Source organism: Erithacus rubecula (genome assembly GCF_903797595.1).
Source record: "Erithacus rubecula genome assembly, chromosome: 18".
In the NCBI taxonomy this organism is placed as follows: domain Eukaryota; kingdom Metazoa; phylum Chordata; class Aves; order Passeriformes; family Muscicapidae; genus Erithacus; species Erithacus rubecula.
This window is the reverse complement of record NC_136670.1, coordinates 898,586-924,752: the sequence shown is the minus strand read 5'-3', so window position 1 is coordinate 924,752 and position 26,167 is coordinate 898,586. Positions and strand designations below refer to the sequence as shown.

Genomic DNA, 26,167 nt, shown 5'->3' with positions numbered 1-26,167 from the left:
AACGTGGAATGAAGGAAGGGGGAGGAGGGAATAATCTAGAAATCTTATTCTGAATTCTTTTTGTGTTATTAATAAATTTCTTCTTATACCCTTTCAAGTTTTAAGCCTGCCTTGTCTCTGCTCCTAAATCCTATCTCTAAAGGAAACCAAATATATTAAAATTGGCAAAACCCAAGTCACACCATGACACAGGAAAGTCACACCCATACAAATCCTCCAAAATCAAACCAAAATCCCAAACAAAAAAAATCAAACAAAGAAAAAAAAAATAACCCACACAAAAACAAAACACCAAACACAACCCACAAAATCCCAATCCTCAGTGATGGCTTCAATCACTGCTTAGCTTCACTATCTAGGTTTCCATAGTGGTATCTTTTCCTTTCATATCCTGTAGCCACAGAGACCCTTCATCTTCCCCTTTCTCTCCTGAACACCATCTTAGTCTCCAGTATGTGTCTGGACTCAAAGCAGAAGGGACAGAAGTGAGATGTAATCCACTTTCCAAGATTTCCTCCTCCTCTCAGCCCTCCAGCACTTTGCCTCTATCCCTGGAGCAAAGTCCCTACCCCCTATCCCACAAAGGGAAGGGGAGAAGCACTCTCCATTCCTCTCCTGTGACACAAGTTCATTAGAAGCATGTAGCCCTGGAACAGCATTTGAGGAACATTGGTTCAAATAAACTGATTTGAACTGATGAAACAGCACATCCTTTCCATACCACCCTCTGGCTGGCAGCAAACAGCTCATGGCAGGAGCTTATCAGTGTGTGATAAGCACAGCACACTCACCGTGCCTGCCCTCATCCCAGAGCAGGGTGCCCAGGTGTGTGGAAGCGCTGCACAACACAAGCAAATGGCAGGCAATGCCTAAGTGGGAGCTTTCTCATCTAGAAGAAAGAGCTCAAAGGATGCAAATTCCCAAATCCTGCTAAACTTTAGAAAATCTTAATTGCACTAAGGCAGGGGAACTGAGGACACAATCACTTGCCTTCATGCAGCTCCCTGCCACAATGAAGAAAAGACACAAAGCTCATCTGGGTGACCCTTCCACACTTCTGAGGAGTAGCACTTTTAACACATATAGGATATATACAACATGCCATGTTGAAGAGGTTTAGCAGCAGAACAACTAAAACATCTCATACCACTCAAGCCCAGCCTGCTGCCTGACACTTATACACAAATTTAATGATCAGCCTGTATCTTGTTAACATTTGAGGCTTCCTTGGGTCTGTAAAAGGAACCTTCTGTTAGTTTTAGCAATACACAAGGAATACTGAAAGAATTTGATTCAGATGCAAAACCCTTATGAGGGGAATTTATCAGAGCATTGAGAATGATCTCCCTCCCCATTTTTAGCAGTTAAAAGGTTTTATTTGGAAGGACTAGAAGTTACTTTTTATTTAAGACTCCAGTTCAATTGCCACTTGAATTGGAAATGGCTGCAATCTGTTAGGATTGGAGTACCACTAAATCTGTCTAGTATGCAGTTTCTTCTAACTGGACAGGAATTTTAAAAGACTGGAAAGTCTCCATAGTGATATTTGAGACAACGTTCCTGACAGATTCCACACACTGAGAGCTTCCCAACTTGCCTGGGACAAAGAGCACCTAATGCTGTGCAACAGCAGGACTCCCTCCCAAGATGCTGTATTCATCAGTAACTACTGAAACAGTGACAGCAAACTGATGACCAAAAAAGCAACTGGCACATCACACCTGATTTTGACTTCTGTTTTTGCAATGCTTCCATATTTCAGTTTCAATAGAGCATTCTCACTGACCCAACTAACATCTCCCAAGTTTCATGAAGCTGAATGTTCACACTTCATATACACATATTGGGGTTCAAATCACTCAGGACTCTCAGAAAGCTGATCAAGAAAAGGGGGGAGAAGAATAATAAATCAACCCCTGTTGTTCACCAAGCAGTTCTACACACTCTTGTTTGCTATATGTTCACTGTATGCTCCTGGAGGCTGCACTAAATAAAACATCCTCACACTCTCACAGACAGACCTGGAAAGAAACTGGCAGCATTAAAACTAGCAAAACAAAGGAGACACTCGTTTACTACAAAACTGAGCATTCAATATTCCCTAGTGTTGTCAATAATCTGGATTTCAATGTATTTCCTCCTAATCTGTTTCATTTTAGGACCTTCAGTAGTTATCACCAGATAAACCACTGAAACTGGATGTCTCAGCATTGAAGACCCAAGATCTTCAGTTTTCAAACACTGCAGAAACCAGTGAGCACGAAAGAATTAGTTCATAAAACCCACAAAATAAGTTTACTTCCAGTTTCCAAAGACTTAATATGAACAGCTGCAGCCAAAATATTTAAACTCCTGGATCACTTAATTTAGACAGTGAGAACTGAACAGTCCCATTCTGCTGTTACCATGTTAGTTACTGTGAAGGAATATGCAGAAGCTCTGAGCCTGAAGCTGAGGTGTTTGGAGCAGGTGCAGGGGAGAGGTCAGGGAATCAATATCCATCACAATACCCTCAAAAAAGTGCACTGAGGAGGGAAGTGCTAGGGTCAAATGTGAATATTTAGTATTTTATGTTCAGCAGCTTCAGATTGTAAAATGAAATCTTTTCCTATGATGCAAAGGGACTTCAAGCACAAAGATGAACTGTCCCAAAAGTGGATCCTTCTTGGCTTTTATTAGAACCGAAAAAGCAGAGCAGACACAATGGTTAGTAGTACAAGAGGTACACAGACCATCAGCAGAGATCTGCTCAAGGAAGGCTGAAGGCCTAATTGAGCCCAAACCAGAGAAGCAGCCACAAAAAAAAAAAAAAAAAAAAAGGTCTACATCAAAGTTCTGGGATATCTGATATGTTTTATAAGCATTCCCTGGAAAAAAATAAAGCCCTCTCATTTAATATCACCTCTGCTACCTAACAGTAGTAATATGTGCACTCTAGAGGAAACAATTCTCACCAGAAAGCCCTTATGCCACAACCCACCCTCCCCCAAAGCACAAACCAAACGTTTATGAGCAGTTTTTCTCAGGCCTGCAACATTCTGAGCCACTGCCCTCCAAGATCAAGTTCAGAGGAAGTGAGTTAGATCTAGCTAACTGTATCTCTGATATTAAGCCTACCAGGCCTGAGGAAGCACAGCCCTCCTGGTAGCTCACCTCTGGAGCCATCTAACAGGTCAGCACTGCCTAAGGCATGCACTGTGTGTAAAGGACAACAGCAAGAGCAGAGAGCAGGCAAAAAATAAAAATGGCCAGAACCCAATAGAAGACCACAGAGAAAGATTAGCAGAAAGTTGGTATTTTAAGTATTCTGTTAAAGAATCAAAGAAAATGCATATCAGGGTTACTACTAATTTTTTTAGAAGTCTATATTCAAGGCAAGAGATGAGGCACACAAAAAACCAGAATTCCTGTCATCCTTTCCCAAGCCATTCAGCCATAGCACTACTAAGGGACACAGAAGAAAATCACAGCTGCCCTTGCCCAGAGAAGACAAATTTGTCAGATTTTATTGCATTACTGCAGCAGAAGTTAATACATGAATGTGCCACAGGGAAGGTTGGGTCTCAAACATAAGGTGCCATTTAAGCTACAGGACTCTGGTTTTACTATCTCCAGCACTCCCAGTCCATGACCCCATCACCTCCTTAGCTCCCAGGGACACTGCTAGACACAGCCTGGCCAAAGCAGGAGGCAGGACACCTACTACAGAGAAGTTGCATATTGCTACAGCTACAGATGAGAAGAGCCATAGGAAAGCAAAAACATCAGTCAGTTTTGTATGATTTGGCTATTATTCTGCTTTCAAGCATTATTACTCAGACATCACTCTCATTCTCACTATCTCACTCACTATTCTCACTATCACTCTCATTTTTAACAGCAGGTTTGAGAAAATTATCTTCCAGGCAGGTCACCCGAGAATTTAGCAAGTTTTCAAACCCCTCATTTGCACCAACAACTATCCAATGAACTTGACCACGAAACAGTGCACTCGACTGAGAAAAATTTTTACTCAACAGTTTATTTTACATTGGCACTTATTTGCCAGTCCAGTTTCTCGTGAAGTCTCCAAACTGTACAAGCAGGAAGGACTCTCTTGCAGGCACAGCCCCCTTACTCCGGGGAGAAGCCTCGCTGCAGTGCACTGTTTGCCAAATAAACAGGATCTACTATCCACTGGGCAGGGAAAGCAAAATCCCGACAGAGCCCGGGAGGCCTGAGCCGGGCACGCTCGGCACCAGAGGCTCGTTGGTTGGACTCTGCGGGGAAACAGCCACACAAACTTTTCCCTCCCTCAGGCCCAGCTCTGCTCGCAGATCCACGCGGGTACCACCTCACGCTCCTCCCAGGGACCCGGAACGCGGTCCGACCCCGGGGCCGCAGCAGGGGCCGAGAGGGGCCCTGGGCCGCGGGGAGTCATCGAGACTCGCTCACGCCCGCCCTGCGGTGGCTCCGTGGCTCCAGCCAGGCGGAGGCGCGGGGGGAGCCCCGCAAACAGGCTCGCCCGCCGCCCGCCCGGCTCGGGCCCCGCCGCGGCAGCGCAGAGGTCAGCGCGGCGGAGGCTCCGGGCGGCGCCCGCGCCACAGGCCCCGCGGGCGGCGAAGCGGGCCGAGCGGGACAGTGCCGTGGCGGGAAGCCTGGCCGTCTTACCTGTGCCGAGAGCCCGGCAGACATGTCGGGACGCGCCGCTCCCTCAGGCCGCCGGCGCCACGGGGCCGCGGCCACACGGGACCGGGAGCGCCGCTCGCTGCAGTCGGCCCGCACCCGCTTCCGGCAGCGCCACAAAGCGCACGGCGGGACCGCGGCCTGCGCATGCGCGAACGCGCTACAGCGCAATTCCCCACCCCTGCACGCGACCCCTGAGCCGGCGGCACCGAATAAGTCGCAGGGACAGGTTGTGCGCATGCGTGGAGGGGCCGCCACCGTGCCTGGCGCCGCCGTGCTGCTGTTACTCTTAAAGGGGCCGCGCACACTGGCCCCACCGCACCTCGGGCTGCCCGCGAATTCCGGGGCTCCGCCATCTCACCGTTCCCGGGCGCTGCACCCGGGCCTGGGGAGCGCCCGGGCTCGAGTTCGGTGGGCAGCGATCGGGAGCCGCCGGCGTCGTTCCGCTAGCCCGGCTCCTGCTCCTCTTCCGCTGCCACCGCGGGGTGTGCAGGACGCTGCTGTCCAGCCCGGTCTTGCCCTGCCCTCAGGCCCCGCGCCTGTTGCGCCCCGGCATCTGCAGCCCAGCCCGGCTGCGGCTGGGAAGGGACAGCGGCAGCACCGGCTCTGTTTCCCCAGGCCGTGTCTCGCCCTTCACACGGTCTTTATTCTGATCTCGTATTCATTTGCTCCTCTTCTGGCCCATAGTGTTGACTAGTCTGCAGGTGCTGATAGTAGTTGGCTACAGCGACGTTTGTTACCGGCGTTCAAACAGTGCGGGCAGAGGTGAGGGGGTGATTCTACCCCTCTGCCCAGTCAGCTGAGACCCCACCTGCAGAGCTGCCTCCAGCCCTGAGGATCCAGCATAAGAAGGATGTGGAGCTGTTGGAGCAAGTCCAGAAGTCGCCATGCAGATGGTCTCAGGGCTGGAGTCCCTGTGCTGGGAGAGCTGGGGGTGCTCACCTGGAGAAGAGAAGGCTCCAGGGAGAGCTCAGAGCTCCTTCCAGGCCCTAAAGGGGCTCCAGGAGAGCTGGAGAGGGACTGGGGACAAGGTCTGGAGGGATGGAACAAGGTGGAATGGCTTCCCACTGCCGAAGGGCAGGCTTAGAATAGATTTCTTTAGTGTTTCTTTACTGTGAGGGTAGCAAATTTTCCCAGAGAAGCTGTGGCAGCCCACCCGTGTAAATGTTCAAGGACAAATTGGACAGGGCTAGGAGCAATCTTGTCTAGTGGAAGGTGTTCCTGCTTGTTGCAGGGGGCTTGGAATAGATGGCCTTTAAAAAGTCCTTTCCAACAGCTCTCTGATTCCTCAGCCAGTGGAAAAGGCAGCACAGGGCACTTTGCAGGGTGCAGAACCTTGCTCCAGGGCCCAGTACTGCTTGGGGATGGTGTGAGGGCCGTGTCTTGAGAGCCCCTGGCAATGGGCCACTTCACCTGACTGGAAGCTGCAGCTGGGCACTGGCACCATCCGCCTGCCTGCATCACCCCTGGGGACACACTGTGCTCACCTCTCCACAGGGCACTCTGCTTTCTGCAAGTGCTCCAGCAGGTGCATCACTGGGAAACCCAGCCCAGTCTCACAGATTCCTTATGGACTACTCCACAGGGACCAGGTTTCAAGGCCCTTTCTTCAGCACTTGCTTGCACTGTTTGTTGTTCAGTACAGCACTAAGATGTTAATGTAAATACACAGGAGCCTGCAAAGTGATTTCTAACCCCTTGTATTGCCATCCATTGAAAGAACACCTTATATCACAGTGCAAACTCTATTCCTGTTCCCCTTGCTGGCAGGAAGACTTCTGGTCTGCGAATCCTGTGCATGCAGGCTGCTGATAGCAAGGGATGTGAGTTTCATAATAAAGATCTGCTCAGTGTCAATCTCTTCCTCGTCTTTATTCTGCTCCCAAGGGGAGAACAGGGCCCTTGCAGGACACATCCCTTCACAGTACCATGAATCTCTAGTGCCTAACTATTAAAAAAAAAAAAAAAAAATCTGGAGGGGTTAGTGAGTCTGCTGGGTGTGATAGAATGCAGCACAGATGGAGAGGACTGAGTGGAAAGGGCATTTGTGTCTTGGTTTGAAGGACAGGTGTCTGCCAAGGAAAGTGGGAACCTTACTGGGATGGAAAATATGACCCCCTTCCTTCTGAATTATGATAACTTTGAAATGACAGGGCTTTCAGGCAAAGCTATGGGAGAAGTAGCAGCAGTTGGTTCCCAGTGTGAGTGTGTACAGCAAGGCAAACAAACAGCAGCCCCAGCACAGCCCGAGCAGAGGCAGAGCCCCAGGCCCAGCCTTGTCCCGTCATGGGCACCTTCCCCTGCAGTGCAGTTCCAGGCACAGGCAGCAGGGGCGCTGCTGGCTCCCGGCCGGGCAGGGCGGCTGCGATGATTCCCCCGCGGCTGCAGGGGGCGCTGTGGCGCGGGCTCGGCCGCCCCTCTCCACACGGGAATGGCGGGTGGGCTGGGGGGATGGACAAGGGGCTGCCTGTGGGAACTCACGGCGAGCAGCCGGTCCCTGTGCACCTCTGGAGGGTGAAATGCAGCAGGAAACCTCGGAGCAGCAACTTGTGCTGGTTTTGCATGAAAAGTCACCTGAGAGGAGGAGCACAGAGACACACACAGTGGCTGTTTCCTCTATGCAAACTTCCTCTGTGAGTTCCTGGGACCAATCGAAAAGCTGATTTAATAATTGACAGCCTGGGAAACCAATTAAAAGTTACTTCACTTCCATGAATCACATCGGTAAAGTGAACTATCCCTGTTTTGAATTCTGGCCTCCAAAGAGGTGAGATTAGCCCGGCCCAGCCCCTCCCCATGCACTCCGGCTGACCAGAGGGGCTCGGGAGCCACTGGGCCCCCCCCCACCCCCCCCTCCCGTTTCAACCGGGGGCCCTGATGGCCCAGGGGGAGAGGGAGAGACAGAGAAGCCTCTGCCTCCAGCTCAGAGCAGCCATGGGAGGCGAGCCCTCCTGGATCGGCCTGAAAATCCTTGGCACGATTCCAGGATGGCCTGGCCAGCTCCCTTCACCTTCTGTGTGCAATTTAAACCCTTCCACTGCTCGGATAAGACTGCAGGTCTCCTGACCTCCCTTGAATGAGAGGAATAGAGCAGAAAGTGTAGTAAAGGTAGAGAAGTGGGAGCCAAGTTTTCAGATGGGAAGAGATTGAGGAGATGCCGTGAAAAGGTTGGCTGAAAAGAAGTTTTTTGTGGGCTGTGGAGTGGACTGGACTGCACTGAAGATTCCTATAAATTGTGGAGAAAATACATGGGGGGTTGAAGTGTTTAAGAAAACGATCTTTTGCCCAAAGGGAATAGAGGTCTCTGTTCTGGAGGCTGGAAAGATGAGCAGAGACATTTGGTGAAAAAAAGAGATGAAAGAGAATTTTTGCTTTTTGAACAGCTTGCCCTTAAAAGTAATACCCCATGAGTTTTGACCATGACCCATAACATAGCTCTGGAAAGACTGCGAAGATGGGAGGAGTTTCCTGATTTGCAGATTTTCCCGGTCGGATGTGAAAGTGAAGACACACCCTATGGCTAAAACAAGAAGGAGCTTCTCTCTCTAGAGTGAACTGAAATTAATATTTAAGTGAATGACTGACTGAAGTGTCTCTGTATGTTGTTGTTAAGAAATATGGCAGGTGTGGGGGGCGAGGGAGTGATCTGGAAATCTTATTCCAAATTCCTTACTTTCTCTGTGTTATTAATAAATTTCTTCTTTATACCATTTTAAGTTTTAAGTCCGCCTTGTTTCTGCTCCTAAATCCTATCTCAAAGAGAAATTGAGTATATTAAAATTGGCAAACCTAAATCAAACCAAGACACAGCTGGAACAGCAGACAGGAGCAGATCCCGGAGTAATATCGAGATGTATCAGGAATTCCACAACTGCAGCAGCGGCCGCGGAGCGTCTTGGCGAGCGGTGGTGCGGCCGTAGAGTGTGACAAAACCCGGGAGCACGGGCACGGCCGAGCTGGGCAGGGCAGGGCTGCCCGGTTCCCGAGCACGGCGGGGAGAAGCTCCCTCGGAGGGGGAGCGGGTTCGGTCCCCGGGCTTCCCCAGAGGCACCGGAGCAGATGGCGAAGGTCCTTTTTTAGTGAGGTAGGGTGTTAGTAAGGTCCCGCAAGCAGAGCTTCACTCACGATAGGAGACGGGAGGACACGGAGCCTCAGGGTGGTGGCGAATTCTCCCCACAGCAACCCCAGCTCGGTGCCGAGAGAGCGAGAGGGAGCCGGGAGCTGCACCCAGCCCCTTCCCCAAGCCAATCCTCCCGGAATCTCCGCCTCCTCAAGAGAAACCCCCCAGCTAAGAGAGTAGCCAGCCCCACACCCTTCCCTGAGCCTTGGCAACTTGTTTTCTCTCTTAAGTACCAGTCGATTTTGTCGCCTAGCAACATATGGGGAAAAAAAAAACCCTGAGAGAAAGAAAACAAAAGGAGCAATCCTAACCTCCAAAATTTATTGTACAAGAGAGGCTCAGAGGCAGCAGCCACACGTGCAGAGGTGAAACTCTGCAAAGCTGGCTCATGGACCTGCTCCCCTAATCACAGTCTGCTTGCAGTGCCCATCTTCCCCTCAGCTCCTTACCTGCTAGATCAGAGGAGCCAACACTTCTTCCAACATTACACTCCTACATTACATTATATTCCTACATTACATTGCATTCCTATATTAAGCTTAACAGCGGCAGAGCAAGGGAAGTTGAAGCTCACCTGTGGCAGCCCATGGAGAGCCACCTTTCCCTGTACGCTCACCGTGTGACCTCAAAACCACTGAGAGTGGCCTCAGGGCTGCCAGCTGCTGCTGTGCTGCCTCCCAGCTCTTTGCAGTTCACCCTGTGTGGATTCTCCATGAAAGGAATGAGAAGGAGGTGTTTTTACAAACAAACTGTGGGCCTGATGGTAGATAAGGCTAGATATGGAGAGGTGAAAGAAGCAATGGGCGGGAACCATAAATTCCGCAGGAATTCCACTAATTGACACAGACTGTTACTCAAAAAACCGCTACATCTCTGGATTTAGAGAAAAAGAAGCAGAGACACAGGATTAAAGAAAAATAGGGAGGAGTATACCTTAGAAGAGGGTATTTAACGTTTTGGAAAGTCTGTACCTCTCAAGGATCTCAGCCAACGGGAAAAGAGACAGGGAAATGCTGCCGAGAAATTAGGATGAAAATGAGGCTGCATCCTCTAAAAATTTGGAGGGATTCCATAGGGAACGCCCCTTTATTTGAATAAAGTTACAGGACTCGTCTTTGGACATAAACCTCTGGTGTTAGTGGATTAATTTTCCTGATATCCATATAAAAGCTCATGCACCTTTCCATTGTCCTGTAACTTTATTTAATTTCTGTATTTAAAAGCTAAGATTAATGTCTCTTTCTTTCCTGTCCAGAGTTGTCTCTTCAAAGCAAGCTGCAGCACGAGTGCTTGTGGAGCACAGTGGAAGATCCCCATTCCCAGCAGCCACATGGATCCTGACATGACACTGCTGGGGCACCAAGGGGCTGGTGACCCACACAAGCACTGTCCCAAAGGATGCAGGCCTTGTGCCCTGAGGGCATTAGGGCTTATTCTGTATCCCCATGGTTCTGATCGGCAGGCCATTGAATCCACATGGTGCAGTAATTGCAGTCGTCCTTTCACCCTCCCAGCCAGAGTCAGGGACTCTGCTCCTGGTCAGTGTTTTCACTGCTGGATTCCTGTGGCTTCAAACCACAAGTTCCCTCACCAAGATCTGGAGGACAGGTGGTCTCACCCCTTCTACTGCATCTGTAATGATGAAGTTATCAGCATGATGCAGAGGTTCAGGAGCATTGACCTGTTCCAGTGCAGCCTGAATAAGTCCATGACAAATGATAAGGCTGTGCTTCCACCCCTAGGACTGGGATGTGTTGGATGCACCTTCACATAACAGCCAACTGTGGCTTGCACTCTGCTGCCACAAGGACTGAGATAAACACAGGGGCAATATCAATTCTGGCTTTCCTTTGGGCTGCTTAGGCTCTAGTTGATGCTTGTGAGAAATGACACTTGCTTTTAAAATTTCAAAGGTTTATTGAACTTTGACAAAACACAGCAAAGGACAGAGTAAGGAAACAGAAAATGGCACTGGGAACATATGACCCTCTGCCATGTGCTCACCCACAAAATGGCTGCATCGCCTTTTATACCCCTGGTGTTGTATCAGGCAACCCTAGCTCCTCTCAAAACGTGCCAGTCAACACTTCTTTGTAATCCATTGATGGAAACCTTCTTGGAACTTGATTGAAGGTCAGGTGTTGCCATATCCTGCCACCTAGTAACAAGCCTGCCCTCCTCCAAAGTGCCCCAGCTACCAAGGCCATCCAGTGACAACAATATGTGGGGGAGGGGAGAATATATCACAATAACATACATCTATAAAACTTCTCTTAACATACATATAATATGCATCCCTTAATTGCAAGAGCCAATCATGGCATTACTCATTTATAACAGAACTGGAGCTCCAGCACATGTGGGGCAGCAGCACATAGTAGTGCTGTGACTGTTGAGGTCATGATAGCCCACTTCTATGTCCCTGCTCCATCAAATTTTAACAGTGGCCATATCTGTCATTGGATACTGCTGGAAAAAAGCAGTCTTGAAGTCTTGAATTTCTCAGTTTTCTGTCAGCACAGCTCTGGCTAGAAACTCAGCTTGGACCATGGCCCCAGGTGTCGACAGCCTCAGTGAGCCTGCCCTGGTGTCAGCAGACTGTCAGCTCCCAGTTTATCCCGGTGCTGTCCCATCGGCGATCACTTAAGGTCATCTCAGTTTACTCAAGCAGTGATCTCAGTGGAACCTCCAAATATTGCATTTGAAGCTATAGGAGAGCAGTGAAAAGGATAATGCAGCAATATGCAGTGGTTAAAGGATGAACAGGTCCTGCTGTGGTCACTCCTTGTTTCTCCAGATGATGACTCTGGTCAGCTCATTGCTGGGAGCCAGGGAGGGTCAGAGAGTGGGTTATTGCTGCCATCAGCACCTGCTGTTCTTCAACCTCGAAGCAACCCCACAACAGAGGCATCCTCCAAGAGCCCAGGCAAGGGAGACAGTTGCTTAATTTTCTCTGTACCCACAGCAGCAGCACCAAAGATCCAGCAGTACCCTTTTGGGTCCTTGAATTACCACCCCTTGATGTAGTGTATGCCAAGGATGTATGGGTCTTTGGGATGCCTGTCATAGGTTGCTTTGACCACTTGTGTCCTGTCAAATTCACTTCAGCCTCCAATACAGACAACAGCTGGGCTTCACTGGCTTGTTTCCTTCAGCTTTTATTGCTGAGCTTGACACCATATGGTCTGAAATACCCCTTTGATCAGTCAGGGTCAGCAGTCCTGGCTGTGCCCCCTCCCAGCTGCCTGCTCACCTGCAGTCTTCCAGCTCCTGGTAGGGAAGATCTATCTCTGCAGAAATTGTGATATATTTCATCTTAGAAGGACAAGGAGACACCTCTCACGTTCCCCAGGGTTTGCAATGTGTGAAATAATTTCTGCCTCATACAGAACCTGTGTGGAGCCTTAGCCAGGTTTCACCACATCTTTTGTTTGCTGAGTATTAGGCCATGTGAAGTTCTGACCTCTGGTCACTCCAATGGTTCTCCATGGCTGCTGGACCACAGACAACTGTGTGGTGGGGTCTGCTCACCACTGAGCTGTGGGGCACAGAAAGAGGGGAGCCTGATGACTCACAGGACCATAAGCTCAGGCTGCACTGAGCAGGGAAAGGGGGGATTGGTGACAGTTCTGTGAATACCAAGAGCCTTTGCTGTAGTATAACTAATATACTCTTTCTACAAGAGTATATTAGGCACAGCTGATCCTCTGAACTGATAGCTATCCATTTCTTTTATATGGACCACATGTTTTATAACACAATCACCAAGTATGTTTAAATCTAGTCCATGTGAATTGTTTCCTTTACCAGGTGAAGGCAAAAATATACTAAGATTCCAGATGCACTGGAACAAGACAAAGGCTTCACAGAACTCAGTTTCTGTGTACCACTTGGCACTAGCCAAAGCAATGTGGTTATCATTGTTAAAAGATCAGGAACTGCTGTGGTAGAGTTATCCATTTATTCATTGCTCACAGATCTTGGACAAATCTATAAACTATTTTTCCATCCAAGCCTAGTCCAGGGTTTTTACATACAAGGTTGGAGTATTACAGGGATGCTAATGGGGAATTCTGGGTGGTCAGGGGCTACACAGATTATTACTTTGTTTCCTTAATCTGCTGGATAAATTTTCACCTGTTTAGGCAAGAATCTTCTGGTTTGCTTTTGTTTGTTTGTTTATTTGTTTGTTTCCCCCTTCCCCTGGCCTGGAGGCTTTCCCCTGGGCAAATCTTGGCAGCTTTTTTTCTGGTGTGGTTGGTTTTTGGGTTTGCTTTTGTTATTGTTTGGGTTTTTTTGTTTGTTTTTTGCTTTGTTTTGTTTTGTTGCTTGTTTTGTTCTGTTTTATTTTTGGTTTTGGTAGGAGGTTGTTTGTTATTTGGTTTGGTTGGTTTGGTTTGGTTTTGTTAATAAACAGTTTTACTTTTTTATTCACTTTCATCCCCAGGTATCCATCTCTCTCTCTTCGGCAGAAGACAATGAAGCTATTAAAGCTCTCACTCTTTACAGAAAACATTAATTTTAGTGTGTTTTTCTCCTAAAATTTGTCTCCAAACCAAGACACAAACACAAGCCTGACTGACAAGGTAGAAGAGAGCAGTGCTCAGCCAACTCTCTTTATCTGATATTGGAATGACAGTTTTCAAAAAAAAGAACATCAGAAGGAAGGCCATTGGCATTCTAAGAACCAAAGGAACCCTTTTTTTTTTTTTTTAATAAGGCCTTTTTGCAATCCAGAGATTGTAATCCATTCACTAATCACACTATTAATGCTGCTCTGTTAGTTACACTGTCTGACAAGTCCTGTTGTGGTTTACACTGCAGGCAGCAGCATCTGGGACAAAATATTACATAAACACAATGGAGAATTGAGAAGTAAAAAGGCAGTTTTCAACTCTCTCTGGAAAGCTTCTTTCAAAATTCATGGCTCATTTTCAAATCTTGTTTGAGATGCATTGGTCAGGAGTCACTGGTTTCTCCCTGGCCAGTGACTCAGCTGCAGGCAAGGAGACAACTCCATGCTCCCCACCTCAGCCCTGTCACACTTCTCCTGAGCAGCACACTGGGCACCCCAGGGTGCCACCACCCATGGTTTTGTGGGGTGGGCAGTGGGAACAGCAGCCTGGCCTGGTGGAGGGGACAGGGCTCTGTGCCAGGCACTCTGCTGTCTCCTGGCACCCAGATGGACCCTTGCTTATTGGGGACCTCCAGTCTCCCCAGTCTCCCTTCTTCGACATTGAAGCACTTTCCCCTCTATAAAATCATCATGACTCATCACTACTTCTACAAGACTTTTTTTCCATCTTACTATCAATCACATTTTCTGGAATAGCTTCCATATATGTGCCTGATAGAGACGGTAAAGTAAGTGGTTCCTCAAATCCATTTTGAAAAGTGGAATGGCGTTTGCCATGTCCCAGTCCCCTCCTATCAAGGGCATTTTATCCTGTGGTTGCATAAGCAGGTAGATGACTAATTGTTGTTTAGTCTACAACACAGGAGTATGATCTAGTGCAAGCAATTTCTTCTTATGAGCAATTTGTCTCAAGATTTCTTCTACTTACTTCAGTTTGAAACAGATTTTCTGGCTGACTCATTCCTCGTAAAGAAAAATCTCAGCCATGAATAGCCTGAAGCTGTTTTAGAGTAAACAGCACTGCAAAGGCTTCATCTGTCTTCTTGAAAACCTTACAGATTTTTTTCTAGGCATGAACCTCAGTGTTCTTGGACAGTAGGAGACAGAGATGGAGGTTATCTTGACTCTGGACCTCAGATTTTTCATCACACCCTAGTCCAGCTGCTTGTCCTAGGATTTGGCACCCAGCTGGGCAGGGGGCTGGGAGCTTCATTCCATTCTTCCTGCCCAGAAAGACACTGCTGCTCAAAACTACCTACTTCAGAGCCTGCTCTGAACCCTGTGAGAAACAGGATGGCTCCTGCCCTACGGGATCAGGAACAAGATTTGTTGCACAGGTCTCCTGTAGAGAAGCAAGTGTTGAAGTGTGACTGAGCTTCAGAAAATTGTATCTAAAGTAGACCTCTTTTTAGTAAGCATTTAATCAGTTTCTTATTACACTGCACCATGCATTTTCCTAGAGGATATCTTCTGTCATTTGTGTTTTAATTCAGTAATTGTTTTACAAGCATTGAGCATATTTCCAGCCCAAAGATCCATCCCAAACTACTCAGTCTCCAGGACTGTGTGCTGAGTTAAATCTATATCCATTTACATCAGTTTGATACATATTTTACATAGAACATGTATGTCATGTATTATTACCATATCATAGACATCATATGTATAATCTTAACCATTAATTTATATACATGTACATTTATAGGTACAGCTTTTATCTGGGTATTTTGGCTGCTTCCTCAGCCTGCATTTCTGAGCCTGAAAATACTACAGGTGTCTTGTGGAGATTTTTTTCCCCTTTACTGTAAGCCTGGTGGCATTGTCCCAGCTAGAGATTTAGAAAAAAAGATGAAAAAGTGAAAAAAATGCATTCCATCAGTCACATTCCCACATTTCCAATCACTGCCACTGCACATCTCTATCATGGAATGTACTTTCAGGGATACTTTAGTTTCCATTAATACTTCCAAGGAAGTGAACACAGAGAAAACAACTACTAAACAAGTAAACACTTACTGAATGGAGAGGCATGGATTTGTAATGGAAAAAGGAATCTGTCTATTTTCAAGGCTGAAAAACAGGGAGCTACTCCTATTTTCACACACAGAACTGGTGTTCCCACCTGCTGTCTGGAGCAGGATCTAGCTTGGGCAGAAACAGAGTTTTGCTGAAAAGGAGCAGAGGTACCTTTTGTGTTTGGCTGCTGGACAAGTGTATGGTTCCTTCAAAGATAGTCTGTGTCCCTCAACCAGAATCCAGCCAGCCTACACAAGGAATTCTCTGTCTTGAGGGCACTGACCCAGCCTCAGCCTGGCCCTCTTTGCACTGTGAGCTGCACTACCCCACAAGCATCCTGAGTAAATGTTAAACATGACAGATGTGCAGTGATGGTGTGGAAGGTGTTTTCAACATGCCAATGAAACAAGAAGAGTGCTCCTTTCAACTCTTCTGCTTCCATGAAGGCCCCAGAAAGACAAAACTGAACCATGGGCCGTGATACAAAGCAATGAGGTTTGTGGAGAGCAGCTTTGCCCCCTGCTTTCAGCATTACAGTCTGTCTACAGGGAGGAGTAGCTTTCTGCAATAGTTCTTTGAGAAACTGGTGTGAGCAAAGGAATGGCATGCAGGGAGCTTTCTGGATGGAGTAGCATGCTGCTCCATATCCTGGCTGTGACTGAAGGTAAGGAGTCATCATCACCTGTGTAGCCTGGAGAGATGCTGGACAAATGGAGCCAGCAGGAGAGAGCCATCCCAGCAACACAGAGCTGCAGGCAGCTCCTGCAGGAGTACAGGTGCCAGGCAGGAGCTGCTGGGGCAGCTTTGCTCTTTGCATGAAACTAGAAAGACATGGAAAATCAGCCTCACTGGCCCAGTAGATCTGAACAAACCTGTGAGGCTTGGGATGCAGGAATGGCATAGTTGCTTGAAGCCCACTGTTCCCATGAGTACTGCAACAGAAGGCAGAGGCATCTGCTCAGGACCAGCCCCAGGTTGTTCACTGCCTGTCACCTGATCCCTGCTGGACCTTCCTGGTGCTCAGTGGAAACAAGCCATCCATCAACTGGGACAGTCCTCAACGATCAATGAGTCTCTGTGGGAAAATCAATGGAATAGGCTTCCCTCACCACACACTAAAGCAGCATTTATGCTGCATGCTTCTTTCTGTGCTGTCACAACAACTGTCAGAGAGGAAAAGGTTAGATTTTAAACTCCTTGCAGAATCAGACCAATCCCAGCAGCCTTCTGGCTCTGTTAGATGCTTTGATGAGGACTCAGTTTTGTCAAAGCTGTATCTCTGGCAGATACTCTCTCCTCAGAGAGAGTTGAAGGCAAATATGCAGAGATGTTCCAACATATCTGAATGCACCAAAATCAACAGTGTTTTGGAAGATCTGACTTCAATTAGTTAGAAGAGAGGATGACAGAGACACACTGAATTCTAGCTGTTATTTTCTAAATCAAATTTTTCTCTGAATGCAAACACTCCATTTAGCTGCATTAAATGTGCACACTGTGCAAGTGATGGGTAAGGGTTATGTTGGTTTAAGACAGTTCTATCACTTTGTAGTGAACAATTCTTTTCTATAAATATCGAAAAATAATAAACTGAATTAAAATGCAATATTGTTTCAATACTATCAGTACTTTGAACTACAGACTTGAATGGAGGGAGTAGTTGCTTCGTTGCTACTGATCTCCTGGTACAACTCATGTTAACTGTAGATTTTTACAAGAAAGAATGTTCAGTCAAAACTTTGTGAAGGATTTAGACTGACATGAGAACTTTTACAACTATAACTTGCTTGTTCAGAAATGAACAGAAACCTGTTCTCTCCTGATGTTGATAGAACAGTACAGCATTTAGTCTTATCAAGGGCAGTGGAACACAACAGCTCAGCTTTGGAGAAACAAATAAAATATGTAAATCAGGCAAACAGAGGTCAAGCAGGCAACAAAACACAAGCAGGATGCCAGCTCAGGTCTGCAAGGCTGACAAAGCAGAAGTTACACAAAATAATGACATTGCATTTACTCAAAAGTGGGGGTTGAAGAACAGCCACCTAAAATGGACACCAGAAGTGAAGATGGACCCCAAAGAATCATGTCAGGACTTCTGATAAGGGGTGTGACTATGTAAAATAAAGGCAAGGAAATGGGAATAGCTAATGAATATGTAATCAGTGTGTATGATAAAACGCCGGTTACCCAACGCTGCTCCTTGAGCTTGAAGAAGGATCCCCCGGAGCGACCAGCTTGCTACAATAAAGAATGCTTGCTTTTAATACTCAAAACTGTGTTACAAAATTTCTATGCAGCCGATTTCGGTATCAGTATGGAGTCAGCCAGCCCATCCAGGGCCTCAGCAGCCCCATGCACCTGGAGTCTTGGCCCAGAGCCACTCTGAGAACACTTGGCTGGACTGAAGGAGTCCAAAAGCATTGAGGAGCCTCAGCCCTGCCTGCCTGCACAGCCAGAGAGCCATCTTCTTCCCAGCCCTCACCATGGCCACATGGTGGTTATTGCTACCTGGGATGCTCAACACCTCAGTGTATAGTTCTGCACCTCACTGCTAGCAGCACCACTTTTATTCAGTGTCTTCTTGGAGAAAAACAGAAACTAACACTTTCTGGAAGAACTGCAGAAAAAAAGGACACAGGTCAGTCAAAAATGCATGGGGAAGAGGTGGTGTTAGGGCAAATGCTGCTGCCTTTTGTAGGGTCCTGGACTGCTGTTCTGCAGCACAGGCACTGCTGAAACAATAATGGAATTATTATCACAGAATCACTAAGGTTGGAAAAGCCTTCTGATACCATCAAGTCCAGTCCTTAACTCAGCACTGCTGGGGCCACTGCTGAACCCTGTCCAGCCAAGGAATCCATTCAGTGCTGGAGCTGGTGGTGCAGCTGCAGTGACAGCTGCAGATTGAGCTCAAACAGCTGACCCTGTGCATAACAGAGGGCACTGGACCTGTGGCCCAGCCAGGTGCTCAGACACTGCAAGAGCTGAGCACTCGGGAGGAAGAGCCAAGACTTGCATGAGCTTGGACTGTGAGGGATAAAAGCCCAGCAGTCTTTTCTTGGGGCTGCTCCTTGGAGGCTCCAGCTCAAGCTGTTTCTGTGTTTCTGTGCCAGGAATAAAGGGATTATGGAACAAGACATCTGAGACTCCTATGGGAAACCTGGGGTCGAACAGGTGATGAAGGCTGCTCTGCCTGTGAGAGTGGGGAGTGCAGGGAGTCAAGCAGGGCACTCCTTGGCTCACTGGAGCTGCTGCTGCACAGGGGCTTCAATCCCAGCAGTTAAAATCACTGGTGGTGGAAGAGTGACTGCCAGAGAGTCTTGGGATGGTCAGACTGGGAAGTTTCCTTAACACCCAGGTGCCACATCCACACATTTTTTGAACACTTCCAGGAGTGGTGACTGTAGTGCTGTCCTGGGCAGCCTGTTCCAATGCCTGACTACCCTCTTAGAGAAGAAATTTTTTCTGATATCAAATCTAATCCTTCCTTGAGAGAAATATGAGGCCATTTCCTCTTATCCTGTCACTTGTTGCCAGAGAGAAAAGTCTGGCTCCGCTCTCCTGTCAGGGATTTGCAGAGTCTCATCTTTCCTCCAGGCTGACCCCTCCAGCTCCATCAGCCACTCCTCAGGATCTTGTGCTGCAAACCCTTTTCCAGCTGTGTTGCCCTCCTCTGGATGCACTCCAGCACCTAATCCATGTGGATAACAGCAAGGAGTGTGGTGACCAGCCACACCAGAGAGCGTAAAAGCAGCCTCCTGGGTGGGAGAGTCAGTGAAATGATTTACAGTTGTGTCGTTATTCGCGATACGACCGCGGAGAATAACGACAATGACTCCTCCAGCTAGCAGCAAAGAGAAGCAACTTTATTGTGAAGGCGAACCACTTTTATAGTGTGGATCGCTGAAGAAGAGAGGAACGGCCGTCCATTGGATAGTAGAAGAAAACAGAACGTTCTCACGGATCGTGAGAACTGTTTTTCCTTACTTTCTGAAAAACAGCAGGTGCTTAATCTTATTGTGAATTCCTTCCTGTTTTTCCCGAGGTTTATCACCTTGGGAAGATCCAGGGAGGAACAGGCAAACTGCAGCAGACCCGAGAGAAATTTTCCTTAGCATGAGAAAGGAGAAAAAGGCCTCAGGCCCTTGCAATTTTCAGCCTGTGGCTTCAATGAAGCCCACAAGTCCCCCTTTTAGTTTTAAAAGAAAAAAGGAGGTGTTTGCTGTCCTCCTTAGGATCCTTGTCGGAGGGGAGCAAACACACCCCTGGAGATCCGTGGACGCTTGAAGCATCCAGGGAAACCTTCGCACCTGATGCTTCCCAGCAACTTACTTCTAATACAATAGGAAAGAAACCCGCCACCATTCGCCAGACCCGTGATTTCCAATATAAAATTTATCTAACAATGTCCAAAGACTGAAAACAGTTCCAAAGAAACAAATGTTTCTATCTGAGCGCTGTACCCCCAAGCGCTCCCCTGCCCGTTTCCCTGGCCAGGAGAAGGGTTTTTTGGTCTGCATTGGTTTGCATAGTGTCCTGGCTTTTTGCACTTGGCACACAAAAAGGTAGGCATTTTAGCCTGTTGCTGTTTTTGCTTCTTGCCTTTAGGTTTTCCCTGTTTATAATATCCACCTCCTGACATCTTTTGATGCTGCCACATGGCAGCTGCCAGGGCAGAGATCTGATGATCTATAGTCCCCACTTTTGAACATGCCTGTATCATGTCATTTAGTGAGGGATCTCCTGGTAGAGACTGTATAATTTTTGCACAGTCAGCATTGGCATTATCTTTGGCTAGCTGTTTACACAACATCTGCCTGAGAGCATCATCTTCGACCTGTTTCTCTAGGGCTGCAGCCACCTTTTCTACAAATTGTAGGAATGGTTCGTTAGGACCCTGAGTAATCTTCACATATTTTGTTTTAGGAGCTGCAGCTTCTATTGTTTTTATAATTGCCGCGAACCCTATTTTTTGGCATTGCTCAAGAATGGGAGGGGGCCAAGATGCTTGGAGGTCAGGGTTAGAGAAACGAAACGTACCCATCAAAACCTCTCGGCCTATTGCATACCTAGGGTCATCCTGGGGCAGCCCCATATTGTCTGCAGCAGCCCTATCAGCCATTTGCGCCCAGGTGTCCTCAAACACTCTGAACTGCACTGGCTGAAATAGCACCTGTGCTATATGCCTTATATCATAAGGTGCTAACAGGTCTGTATTTAATACTCTAAGAATCTGCATGACCTGGGTGGAACCGAGTCCAAAGCGTGCTACCTTATCTTGTATATCTTGGACAACACGCCAAGCAATTGGGTCATGCCGGTCGAGTTGACCTTGCGCCCCTTTGAAGACGGGAAAAGCCTGAGCCCCTTCCGTCCCCCGGGTGTCCCCATCACTGCTTTGCGACAGGTCATCCCCGGGGGCCGGGTAGGGCCCCGCGGGGTCACCCTGGACGCTTCCCTCCATCTGGAAAACTCCTTTTGTTGGCATTCCCACCTTCTCTAAGAGGTCCCAATTCCCGTTTTGCAATGCCCGCAACCTGACAGCCTCCCAAATTACGCGGGGGTTTCTGCCGCGATTGCTGGCCGAAGGGACACCACGCCTCCGGCGGGGGTGTTGTGGTTCGTCGGCGTCTGTGGCGCTGGAGTGGGATGACGAAGGCGGCGACTCCTGCCCCACGGAGGATGTCGCGGCGGTCTCCGATCCCGTTGAGACAGGGCCGGCCGCGGAGGCAGGAGCGGCGACCTTGTTTGGGGCCCGCGCGGCAGGACACGCCCCTAGAGACGAGGAGGATCCCGGCGGCGTCCCGGGAGGGTTGGTGGGGGGACCCGAAGCTTCCGGGATCGTGGGCCGTGACGTCATGCGTCGCGCAGGGGGTAGCGATAGCCCCGCCCCTGCGGCCGGCTGCCCCTGCCGTCTTTGGTCTGGGGGGGGGCCCGCCGGCAGCCCGGGACCCATTCTCGCTGCCGGGCCATTCGCGATGCGCCGCGGTTCATCGGGGGTGGTGACATAGGGCAAAAACGCCTCCCAGATGGCCGTCGCGATCGCGAACGTGACTTGCTCCACTACCTCCAGTGTAATAGCTGGCTTTTGCACTGTCTCTGCCGTTACCGCCCTCCGGGGAAAGGACGCCGCGCTATCTTGGGGTGCGAGCGGGAGGGGCTGTCCTGACTTCGGGGGGTTCTCGGAGCAGTCATCGGACTCGCCCTCGCTCCGTTCAAATCTCGCCTCATCCTCCACAAAACTCTGATGAATAGTCCCCCAGGTAGTAAGCAGCGGGCACACTGAAACATCTCCTTTATGGAGATCTGCACACAACAGATTCCCCAGCTCTTTCCAAACTTCCATTGAAAAAACTTCTCCTTCCTCCTCTGAAAAACCGCGCTCCTTTGCCCAAGCTAGCAAGGCAATCAAATCTTTATCTGGGATTTGGGTGTCTAAGTCCTCTAGAACATCCCTCCATAATGAGATAATAATCTCCTCTTGTTTGGATAGATTGTTCCCCATTTTAGAATTTTTCGCCTAGCCGCTAGTTTGGAGGAGGGAGGTGGGGGGGGAAACACAGTACCTTCTCTCCGCGGAAAGAGGAACGGTCGCTAGGGCGCTCGCAGTCCGGGGTTGCCGGGGCTCCGATTCGGCGGCAGCGCTCGCGGTCCGGGGTAGCCGAGGCTGGCTCCGCGGCAGCGCTCGCGGTCCGGGGTAGCCGAGGCTGGCTCCGCGGCAGCGCTCGCGGTCCGGGGTAGCCGAGGCTGGCTCCGCGGCAGCGCTCGCGGCCCGGGGTAGCCGAGGCTGGCTCCGCGGCAGCGCTCGCGGTCCGGGGTAGCCGAGGCTGGCTCCGCGGCAGCGCTCGCGGTCCGGGGTGGCTCCGCTCCGCGGGGCTGCGGGGCTCCGCGGTCCCAGTTCGCGCTGTCCTGGCGAAAGACGGTCTCGGCTCCCGTGAAGGACGATCTCGGTAGAACCTCCAATTGTCGTTATTCGCGATACGGCCGCGGAGAATAACGACAATGACTCCTCCAGCTAGCAGCAAAGAGAAGCAACTTTATTGTGAAGGCGAACCACTTTTATAGTGTGGATCGCTGAAGAAGAGAGGAACGGCCGTCCATTGGATAGTAGAAGAAAACAGAACGTTCTCACGGATCGTGAGAACTGTTTTTCCTTACTTTCTGAAAAACAGCAGGTGCTTAATCTTATTGTGAATTCCTTCCTGTTTTTCCCGAGGTTTATCACCTTGGGAAGATCCAGGGAGGAACAGGCAAACTGCAGCAGACCCGAGAGAAATTTTCCTTAGCATGAGAAAGGAGAAAAAGGCCTCAGGCCCTTGCAATTTTCAGCCTGTGGCTTCAATGAAGCCCACACAGTTGTGTGGTGGGAAATTCCTCTTTTTCTACCTCTGTTCAACAGCTCATCTAGTTTATATAATCCCTAAAAATGTATGGATGATTCTGCTTATAGTGCCTGCACAAGTCCACATTTACTCCTCTTCCTTCCTCTCTAGCTCTTGGTAGCCCAGGCAAACTCAAGGGTAATACAAACAGCTAGAATTATGCTTGGTCTTGTGCAAGAAGGGGCAGACAGTACTTGGCAGGTCACTCTTTAATGGCTTTTATATGAAAAAGTATCTATATGAAACAAAAGTTAAAAAGATGTAATAAAAAAATAATATTCCAATTAGAATAAGGTTGATGGGGTGTAATACTCATTGTAGGGGTCTGCCCAAGGGACAAACTAGTGCAAAGCCAAGGTCCATCCAAAGCCAAGGTGAGAAGGCACAGCTGGAGACAGGCAGTTTGCATCCTGTAAGTGAGGCAGGGAGGAGGGCACTGGGCTGAGGGGAATGTGACTTTCCAAAGGTGGGGTGGGGCTGGTCAGGGCCAGTCAGGCCTCTCTGGGTACACTCAGGTCCATCTCAGCCAGCACGTCCAGGGGCTGGTGTGTACCCAGTGATCACTCTCTGCACACTTCCAAAGTGGAGCTCAGAGAAAATCTGGTCCTCACAGGGAGGCACAATCAATACAGCAAGTGTGGTCTGCTTGAGCTGCTGTCTGCTCCAAGACTTTGTTCAAGGGCACCAGGAGGGAGTGGTATAAGGGGAATCTGCCAATTCCAGGTGGGAGGACTTTTGGAAGGTACTTCTGAAGTCCATGGTGCAAGCAATAGACCTTAGTGGTCCCAACTAGCTGCACCTGAGGCTTTCACCCACCCGCATGAGGTATTCAGTGGTCTTTCTTTTCTAATTATAGAATAGAATCAGTGAGTTTGGAAAATCCCTCTCAGGCCGTCATTAACCCAGCACCACTGTGTTCATTAAACCATGTCCCTCTTTTAAACTCTTCCAATGGCAGTGATTCCACCACAGCCTTGGGCAGCAGCTTCCAATGTCCGATCACTCTTTCAATGAAGAAATTTTCCCCAGAATCCAATCTGGACTTCTCATGGCACAACTTGGAGTCATTTCTTCTCATCCTGTCATTTGTTCCCTGGGAGAAGAGTCCGACTCCCTTCTCGGTCTATTGGGAACACGCTCGGGAATGATTTACCCACAGGCCTCAGTTCCAGCTCGCCAACTCCATCACTATTCAGCCTTTAATTGTTGAAGATCCGAGGTAAAGGCATTTCACAGGACCACAGGGTGGCACCAGAAACCAGGGCACGGGTTAGGTTTGGGAAATACCTCAATCCTAAATGTTTAGGGTAAGGCGAGAGGCCCTGGGGATGCCACACGACTCTGGGAAACGAGTGATTCTACTTGAAGACGTTCCTAGGGAGGGGGGAGGCAGGAGGAGGCGGAGGAGCTCTGCCCGAAACGCCAGCCAGGCAGCGAGCTCGCTGTGGGACGGGCATGGCTGCGGCCCCCGAGCGGGCACGGAGGGACAGCCGCGCTCATGCAGGTCACCCCCCGCGCCACGCCAGCCCCGGAGCCGTCGGGCGGCGGCGCCGCACCGCCCGGGGGCCCTCAGGCCGGGCCGGGCCCGCAGGGAGGCGGCGCCATCTGCCGGCGGGCGGGGGAGGCTGCTGCAGGCACCGCCCAGGGCGGCGGGGGGCGGCGCCATGTTGTTTGTAGTCCCGATCCCGCGCAGAGGCGGCTCCCGCGCAGGCGCAGAGCGCTCCGTGCCGCGGCGGGCGGAGTGTGGAGGCACCGCGGTCCAGGTGAGTCCCGGGCCGGCCCCGCCGGGACCCCCCCGCCCTCCGCGGAACCGCCGCGGCTCCGGGACGCGCGGCTGCCCCTGGGCGGCAGGTGCCGGGCGGCAGCGGCCGGCGGGCCGGTGTCAATGGCAGCCGCGCCCGCGGGCGCCGTGCGTCCCGCCGCGCCCGGCCCCGGCCCGGCCCGGCCCCGGCGGGGGTGATTTCGCCGCGAGGGGGGTCGGTGCCGCCGCCGAGCCGCGCCGCTGAGGGGGCTCCGCACAGCTCGGGAGACCCGCTGCCCCCGGCACTGGGAAATCATCCTCGTCACACCGGGCTGCGCTAGGAGCGGGGGAAACGCCTCGGAAGTGCCCGAGGCTATTGCGGGGACGGTTTTTTCGTGAAAATAACGGACGCGAGTGTGTCGGGCGTTCTGCTTTCTTTCGTTTATAGCTTTTCTTTCTGGTATTCAGATCTCGGAATTCTCGTTTGTATTATCTACCTTGGACAACGCAAACTGGGTGTTTATCTTTAGTTCGGCCCAGCCTTGTCGGAATATGAATGGAAAGGGAATAGCTTCTAAAGATTTTCATTGACTTAAAATGAAAATGTCTCTATTTTCTGCTTAATAAATATTTTGTATTTAGCGTAAGTCACAAGGTGTAATTCAAAACCTTGTCGCGAAATTAGAGGCTTCTGCTATCATGAAGAGCATCATGATGGACGGCAGTACGGACGATGGGGTGTTACAAAACGAGCGAAGCTCTGAGCGCTGTCCCGGCCGCCCGGGGGGGTCTCGCCGCTGCCCCCCGGGGTGGGGGGTCTCGCCGCTGTCCCCCGGGTGGGGGGTCTCGCCGCTGCCCCCCGGGGTGGGGGGTCTCGCCGCTGTCCCCCGGGGTGGGGGGTCTCGCCGCTGCCCCCCGGGGTGGGGGGTCTCGCCGCTGCACCCCGGGGTGGGGGGTCTCGCCGCTGTCCCCCGGGGTGGGGGGTCTCGCCGCTGCCCCCCGGGGGGGTCTCGCCGCTGCCCCCGGTGTTGCATTGCTCAGGGACACCCTGCGGTCTGGCCGCTCGCGGTGGCTCCAAAGCCCAGGCAGGTTAGAGCCGTGTGCGATCGGGTCATGGTAAGGTGCGGTCACAACATTGCTGTGAGGCTGTGACTTGGTATTGCTCCAGGGAACAGGAGCTGTCTGGTAAGGAGTCTGGGAAATCCGAATGAGTTTTTGTGCTTGAACACTGAGGTGATGAGAAGATGGGGATCAGAAGTGGGGAAGAATGGAATACTGGTATGCAAGGCCGGGTTGGAGCAGCCTGGTCTAGTGGAAGGTGTTCCTGCCCATGGCAGGGGGTTGGAACTGAGGGAGCTTTAAGGTCCCTCCCAACCCAGGCCATTCCATGAAGAATTTGCTCCTGATGTGTGTGTCAGGCAAGCTTGTGAGTCCCCCATGCCCAGAGGACTTGGCTCATTGCTTTAGCTTCTGCTTTGCCTTGTCTGTAGAAACAAGAGTCTTCCAAATGATGGAGCCTGGCAAACCAGGTTTAACAACAGCCTGTCAGTCTGTGGGGAAAAGCAGAAAGGTGATGTAAAGTCAGGGAGCTCAATTTAAAATTA

The 26,167-nt window shown here is 50.0% G+C and overlaps 2 protein-coding genes across 9 annotated transcripts in view; one reads left to right on the top strand and one right to left on the bottom strand.

The window, feature by feature from the left end:
- The window catches only part of RALGAPB (Ral GTPase activating protein non-catalytic subunit beta), a 64,521-nt gene extending 59,600 nt beyond the window's left edge, over positions 1–4,921 (bottom strand). For all 4 annotated transcript variants that reach the window (XM_079321981.1, XM_079321982.1, XM_079321983.1 and 1 more), the window contains exon 1: positions 4,651–4,921. The gene's annotated coding sequence lies outside the window, so the exon portion shown is untranslated. The remainder of the gene's footprint in view (positions 1–4,650) is intronic.
- NDRG3 (NDRG family member 3) overlaps positions 1–26,167 on the top strand; it is a 378,731-nt gene that overhangs the window by 294,335 nt on the left and 58,229 nt on the right. For 4 of the 5 annotated variants that reach the window (XM_079322022.1, XM_079322021.1, XM_079322020.1 and 1 more), the window contains exon 1: positions 24,447–24,585. The exons of the other annotated variant lie outside the window; for it this stretch is intronic. The gene's annotated coding sequence lies outside the window, so the exon portion shown is untranslated. Of the gene's footprint in view, positions 1–24,446; positions 24,586–26,167 lie in introns of those variants that run through there. 5 annotated transcript variants of the gene reach the window in all.